Raw genomic sequence first — 7,592 nt, forward strand, 5'->3', positions numbered from 1 at the left:
GGCGCAGATCTGGAGGTAACATGGATATTGGGTGTTTCTTGAACTGGGATATTTGGATGCTGTCGTTCCCTCACTTTCACATGTTCACTCAGGTTTGTTGACGGTGGTGTGGTGGGTCGTCTCTTATCCCAGAATTACACCATGTCTGTGTTAGCGAGTCTTGCGGGGGCCAAACTGCACAGCGGCCTTAACTTTCATACAACAATAAGAACACACAATAATCCATATATTTCTCTTCCTACCACCCCTCTTCTCTCTCTCTCTCTCTCTCTCTCTCTCTCTCTCTCTCTCTCTCTCTATCTTGGTTGAGTTAAACATGCCCCTGAGGTTCCAGTGACGTCTCTTTCTGCCCCTCTTCCCTCCTCGGTTCTGCCTACATTGCCTAATAAATGGACATTCGGTGCCCCCCAGATGAGGATGAGGTTCCCTCTTGAGTCTGGTTCCTCTCAAGGTTTCTTCCTTATGCCATCTCAGGGAGTTTTTCCTTCACCACAGTCGCCACCGCTTGTTCATCAGGGACAAACTTACTTATAAAGAACTTATTTATTCTTTATTACCGCATTACCTGTGAAGCTGCTTTGAGACAATGTTCTTGGTTAAAAGCGCAAAACAAATAAAAATGAATTCGATTGAATTGAATCGAAATGAAAAAGCAGAGAAAAGAAGTAAATACTAGAAAACTTTGAATGTACAAACTAATAAGAAATTGCAGACGTTTCCATTTATTTATATCAGAATACTATATAATCAAAAAGTGGATTCATGGGGAACCATGGCAACTACATTCTAATACAATACACTTTGGTGAAATGCAGTGTTTCGGCCCACGGCCCCTAAATCAAGTATGATTTTTAGCCCTTCATAGGAAAATGTTTGGGCAATACGTCAGAGTGATGTGGATCATTAGGTGTGTGAGGAGTGTGCACACCTGAAACACTCAACACAATGCTCCCACCACCATGCTTCAGAGTGATGAAAAAGCATGTAGAAAGGTTTAGAGGGGAGGGGGTGTAAATACTTATGCAATATTGATGACAGGCATGCCAATGTTTCATGAAAATGTTTTATAATAGTATAAGTATAGTCATTTTAAATATATTTTGTCTTATGTAAAATTTTTATGGATGGCTTTATTTAGCTGACAAAAAATATATCATATATTTATATATATATATATAAAAACTGTATTAAGTTCCAGAACGTTTGAGATGTTACGGTTTCCCTAGCGTATTGGCGTAAAGTCGCATAATGTCACATATTCCTGAAGTGCACTAAACACTCAACGTCCACAATCATCCTCACGCCGTCCTAAGAATAGCCTCCTGCTCTCCCACAGGTCCACTTCCTCATTACATCACAGGGAAAACGACTGTATCCAAGACAACCGTAACAGCCCCCTCCCTCCTCTTTCTGCCTCCACCCCAGTCACTTTCTTCTCCCTCGTTTTGCCATGGCAACTAAAGAAAGGGCATCAAATAATTATAAGTCAGCATTATTATTTAACAGCGTAGGGTTTACACTGATCCTGCGTGCATTAAAGTCCTGCTTTGTTCAATTAATCCGACGTGAACAGAGATCGTTCCGTAATTAATCATCCGTCTGATATTGTGCTCGTCATACTCAATTTCGACACCTGACACTGATACGTCTGGAATTCAAATAGATTCAGGTACCTTTATGCTAATTATGACCCTGATTTGGTCCCGCAGGCTGCAGCTGGATTAATTATTTGCTCGTGCTCATGAATATTAATGAGAAGAAAGTGTTACTAAGGAACGTCAGCGTCAAGCTTTGCTGCTCTGCTGTGGAAAGATACTCGCCACACACACACACACACACACACACACACACACACACACACACATACACAGCTTCGAGTTAATTCAACCCTTGTGCCTTAATTAGCCTCTGCTTCTGAGGGTCAGACGAGGAGAGAATGTAGAAGTTCGCTGATTTTAATCCGTTCTGCACACAGATTCATGTCGGAAATAAGAAGACAAAATTTCCCGAGTCAGGTTTATCCACAACCCAAAAAATCATACCCATAAGGCACACTGCATTCAAAAGAGCGCTTACAGAGCACTCCAACGCTGGCAGTAATTACTCATTTTCTCTCAGATCATGGTGGTTTCCAGAGAAACGACCCCAGAGGTAAAGGGTGGGGGTAATGATTATGAACAGAAGGGGCAAGAAGAGACGTGGAAAAACTGGCACACACTTTTATATTGTTCTGATATCTCACTGAGGTAATAAAAATAAATTTGATTTTATGTGACTAATTAAAATTATTTACTTGACGTGACTTACAATCGAAACTTTACTGACGTGACAAATAAAAATCTTTACTTGACATGACTAACAATAAAAACTTTATCTGAGTGACTAATTTAAAAAAACTTAACATGACTAATACAACAATTTTGCCTGATGCCATTAATAAGAAACTTTACTTGATGTCAACAATAAAAAATTTACTTGACGTGACTACCAATAAAAACTTAACTTGGCATCACTAATTAAAAACGTTGTGAATAAGAATGTAAATGTACTTGAATTGACTAATTTAAAAAAGATCTTTACGACAGGTGACTATTAAAACAACTTTTTTTGACATGACTAATAAAAATATAGTCGACCTGACTAACAATAACAAATTTTCGTGATGTGATTAATAAAAACTTTACCTGAAGTGACTAACAATACAAACTTTACTTAACATGACTGACAATAAAAACTTCACTTGACATAAATAACAATAAAAACTTGACTTGAAGTGACTAACAATAAAAACTTTACTTGAAGTGACTAACAATAGAAACTTTACTGGATGGGACTAACAATAGAAACTTTACTTGAAGTGACTAACAATAAAAACTTGACTTGATTTGACTAACAACAAAAACTTTACTTGAAGTGACTAACAACAAAAACTTTAGTTGACATGACTAACAATAAAACCTTTACCTGAAGTGACTAACAATACAAACTTTACTTAACATGACTAACAATAAAAACTTCACTTGACATGAATAACAATAAAAACTTGACTTGAAGTGACTAACAATAAAAACTTCACTTGACATGAATAACAATAAAAACTTGACTTGAAGTGACTAACAATAAAAACTTTACTTGAAGTGACTAACAATAAAAACTTTACTTGAAGTGACTAACAATAGAAACTTTACTTGAAGTGACTAACAATAAAAACTTTACTTGAAGTGACTAACAATAGAAACTTTACTGGATGGGACTAACAATAGAAACTTTACTTGAAGTGACTAACAATAAAAACTTGACTTGATTTGACTAACAACAAAAACTTTACTTGAAGTGACTAACAATAAAAACTTGACTTGAAGTGACTAACAACAAAAACTTTACTTGGCATGACTAACAACAAAAACTTTACTTGGCATGACTAACAATAGAAACTTTACTGGATGTAACAAACAATAAAAACTTAACATCCCTGATAAAATAACTTGATGTGACTACTATAAACTTTACTTGACGTGACTAACAATAAAAATGTTACCCTATGTGACTAATAAAAGCTTTACTTGACTCTAATTAAATTAGTAAAATGTATAAATGCTTTCTGTGATTAAATGTGAAAAATAAGAGCAGGAAACATACTTATTATATATAAAATATATATAAAAAAAATAAAAATAAAAATAAAAAAAGGAGTGCTTAAGTCCATTTGGTGTAAATTAGCTTATCTGAACTGTGGTGTTTCAAACGATGGAAAAAGCTCACCCTGTACATCCAACCACACACACTCAGTGCTGTCTTTACTTTTCTAATAAATGACAAGAATGCATTTCCTGGCAAAAAAAAAAAAGGTTATTTGTAAAAAATTCAACACCATACAACGCAATTCTCCTTTGGGAGACGAGCGTTTTGATATGTCACACGCACGTTCCTTATTATTTTTTGATCAAGGCCAAGGTCAACAACGTCACGTGATGTCACGTAGAGTCACCTAGCCTACCTTGACGTCATCATACTACCCAGCATATCAACCCTCCCTACCATGTTGAGTGTTTAGATATTTCGCATGCTCTGCGATTTTACACCTTTGGCGAGCACGTGATGTCACGCCGCATTACGTGAGTTCGACACGGGTCCCGGAAAAACAACTCTTTACGCTTTATTCGTAGGAGGTCCGGTTTGTGTCTCGAGGGTTTCTCTAAGGGAGATTTTTTTTTCTTGTCACCTCTGGACCAGAGTACATCAACATCATCGACATCTGGATTTAGCCTGATTTGTGGCTAAAACATGGATATATTGAATGCAACAACAACAAAAATCACCACACACACATCTGGTGTGGGATTAGGAAGTGAATATATGAGCAATTCATAGTATTTATATAGAAAACTGGTATAAATATGGAAAGATCAGGGTTTTAGGGTATTTTCTGGGAATATGGCGCTCATGAAACAGGCTCTGTAATCGCCTAGACAACAGGCCACGCCCCCTGACAACCACAGCTCGTCCCTAAGCGCATCCCTGGATGTCCCAATGTTTTGTCCCAATGGAGGTTATTTATTCCGGAAACGATATTAATTGTGATCGATAATACATTCATTGGAAATCATTATAAATCCTCTCTAAAAGAAACCTACCCTTATTGCTGCTCCTCTCCAGTGTGAGATTTAAATGTAGGATGATCTGGCAGGTCGGAGATTTTTTTTTTTCCCCTCAGTTCCTTCTAGAAATCTTTCCTGATCCGTCCAATAAATCTTCAGAATACACAATTCGATGTTTGGAAGCAGATCGCAGCTGATATTATAGGATGAATGATGCTCCCAATCGGCTGCCTCTGAATCCGGGGTGATCCATTCGGTCAGCGCGCTGCTGGGCTCTTAAAGCGGAAACGCACACAAAAGTGGGGCCCACCACCGCAACCCCCCGCCGCGCTTAAATGCGTTGCCGTTTTAAGCGCCAGGAAACGCGCGCAGGTTCAGGAGCAGTCAGTTTAACGAGTTTGCATTTTTTGACCCCAGAAATAATCTGAAAATCCTCCTTTTATTATATTTTAATGATCAAAATTAAGTTCCCACACATTTTAAATTGCAATTGTTTCATTTGCATTTCGTTATATTATTGCGTCATGAATGTTTAATCGTGTTTCAACATCCGGGGACATGTGGACATGTGGACCTCTCAATGAACTATAACGTCATCTCCATGACATCACCATGAGTTATGATGTCATCTGAATGAATAATGATGGCATCTTAGAGACATCACCCTGAGTTATGATGTCTCCATAAGTTTTGATGATGTCTCCATGGCGTCTACATGAATTTTGATGACATCTCAGTGAATTCTCCAAAAATGATGACATCTCCATGAGTTTTGATGGCATCTCCTTAATGTATGATGACATCTCCCTGATGTCTCCATGAGTTATGACATCTCCATGAGTTTTGATGACATCTCCCTAATGTATGATGACATCTCCCTGACGTCTCCATGGGTTATGACATCTCCATGAGTTTTGATGACATCTCCCTAATGTATGATGACATCTCCCTGACATCTTCATGGGTTATGACATCTCCATGAGTTTTGATTACATCTCCCTGACGTCTCCATGGGTTATGACATCTCCATGAGTTTTTATGACATCTCCGTGATGTCTCCATGAGTTAGACATTTCAACGAGTTTTGATGACATCTCTTTGAGTTATGATGACATCTACTTAATGTATGATGTCATCATACATTAAGTAGATGTATGATGACATCATACATCTACTTAATGTATGATGTCATCATACATTAAGTAGATGTATGATGTCATCACACATCTACTTAATGTATGATGACATCTCTGTGACGTCTCCATGAGTTATGACATCTACATGAATTATGATGACATATCCATGACATTTCTATGAATTATGATGACATCTCCATGATACCTCCAAAAATGTTATCATCACAATTCATAGAAATGTCATGGAGATGTCATCATTTATGGAGATTTCACTGAGCTGTCATCATAATTTATGGTGATGTCATCATAATTGATTCATGGAGTTGACCTCACCATGAATTATGAAACATTTCGTTCCTTCAAGTTGCCAGGATTTGTTTTGAATTTAATTCAATTGAATTGAATGGAACTGTTTGCACTGGAGACTCCTTCCATAAGTATCAAAGAAATTCTACCTTACAGGAAAGTTCTCAAAATAACCAGGACGTGAGATTTGAAGCTACTGTGGACATGGAGGGAATTTATGGAGGGAATCGACACCTGGGAAATGACTTGATGCTACATTTACCACCAATAATCGATCAATATAAATTTGGCGTTCGAATGTAGCTTTTTGAACACATCAAACACTATTATTTTTCATGTAGCCATTCAACACACGTGTCAGTTTCAACAGATTTGTCACGTACAGTATTTATAACCCAGGTGGCATACTGGTGTTGTCTCGGTCTCAACCCTTCATCAGCCATCCGGTGGGGGTTCCAATGTTGGGCGACAAATTGTTAGCCACGTTTAAGCCCACCATGCCAACTCTGGCCCAACAATCACAATACACTGGATCAAAATGAGACCAACAGCTTTTCAGCAGTGTTTAACTCCACCTTGCCAACCATTGTTTTGAAACGTGTTCCTTTGCCAACAGTCACTAAAAATAGTCGTCAAACTGTTGCTCAGGTAACAGTCTTCCAGCTGTTCCCCTGTGTTCCCCATGTTAATGGACCTTGTCCAAAGATAAGAAAGTTACCAGAAAAAAAAAGAAAACTGTAAAGATGTGCATTCTGGGTACTGTGTCCACCTCACGTGGCATCACGTGCTTGTTAACCCGGCCAAAGACGTGAAATCGTAAACTCACGACTCCAGCAACGTGGACATGTGACATATCAAAGCACTCAACATGGTACGGAGGGTTGATTGCTAAGTAATATGGTGACGTCAGGTGACAGCGGGTGTCGCCAGATGGCATCACGTGGCATCGTTGGCCTTGGCCTTGATCAAAACTACGAGGAACGTGCATGTGTGACGTATCAAAGCGGAGGAGAATTGCTCAACAGTGCAAAGCTTTTATATTAATTCACAGCACATCAGCAGCTCGTTCAATACTGACACTTATGTGGTCAAATGAAGGTGCAACTCTAGATGCCTACAACTGCTTGGTTACTTTCAGTCGAGTCCTGCCGCTTGGTTCTTTATACACCGATCAGGTTTAACATTATGACATTAGAACATTAGAACATTATAAGTGGTGAACTGAAGAACACTGATGATCTCTTCATCATGGCACCTGTTAGTGGATGGATTTATTTATTAGACAGCATTGAACATTTTGTCCACAAAGTTGATGTTAAAAGCAGGAAAAATGGGCGAGCGTAGGGATTTGATCGTGTTTGACAAATTTTGACGTCTACAGTGAAACAGTGGTGAAACAGCGACAGGGTCGTGGGCGGCCGAGGTTCATTGAGGCACGTGTGGAACGAAGGCTGGTCCTGTAACTCAAAATGCTGAAGAAGTTCATGCTGTTAATGGCAGAAAAATAAATGGGGACCAACACAATAGCATGCAGGTGGTCATAAAGTTGGTA

General features: G+C 38.5%; 1 protein-coding gene across 2 annotated transcripts in view; it reads right to left on the reverse strand.

Moving 5' to 3' along the window:
* The window catches only part of mpp2b (MAGUK p55 scaffold protein 2b), a 48,719-nt gene extending 43,831 nt beyond the window's left edge, over window positions 1-4,888 (reverse strand). Inside the window, exon 1 of one of the 2 annotated variants that reach the window (XM_083557131.1) lies at window positions 4,635-4,888. The gene's annotated coding sequence lies outside the window, so the exon portion shown is untranslated. The remainder of the gene's footprint in view (window positions 1-4,634) is intronic. The other variant, XM_083557130.1, reaches the window with a different exon arrangement.
* Window positions 4,889-7,592: the final 2,704 nt, after the last annotated feature.

The sequence above is a fragment of the Silurus aristotelis genome, assembly GCF_946808225.1.
Source record: "Silurus aristotelis genome assembly, chromosome: 12".
Taxonomy (NCBI): Eukaryota; Metazoa; Chordata; class Actinopteri; order Siluriformes; family Siluridae; genus Silurus; species Silurus aristotelis.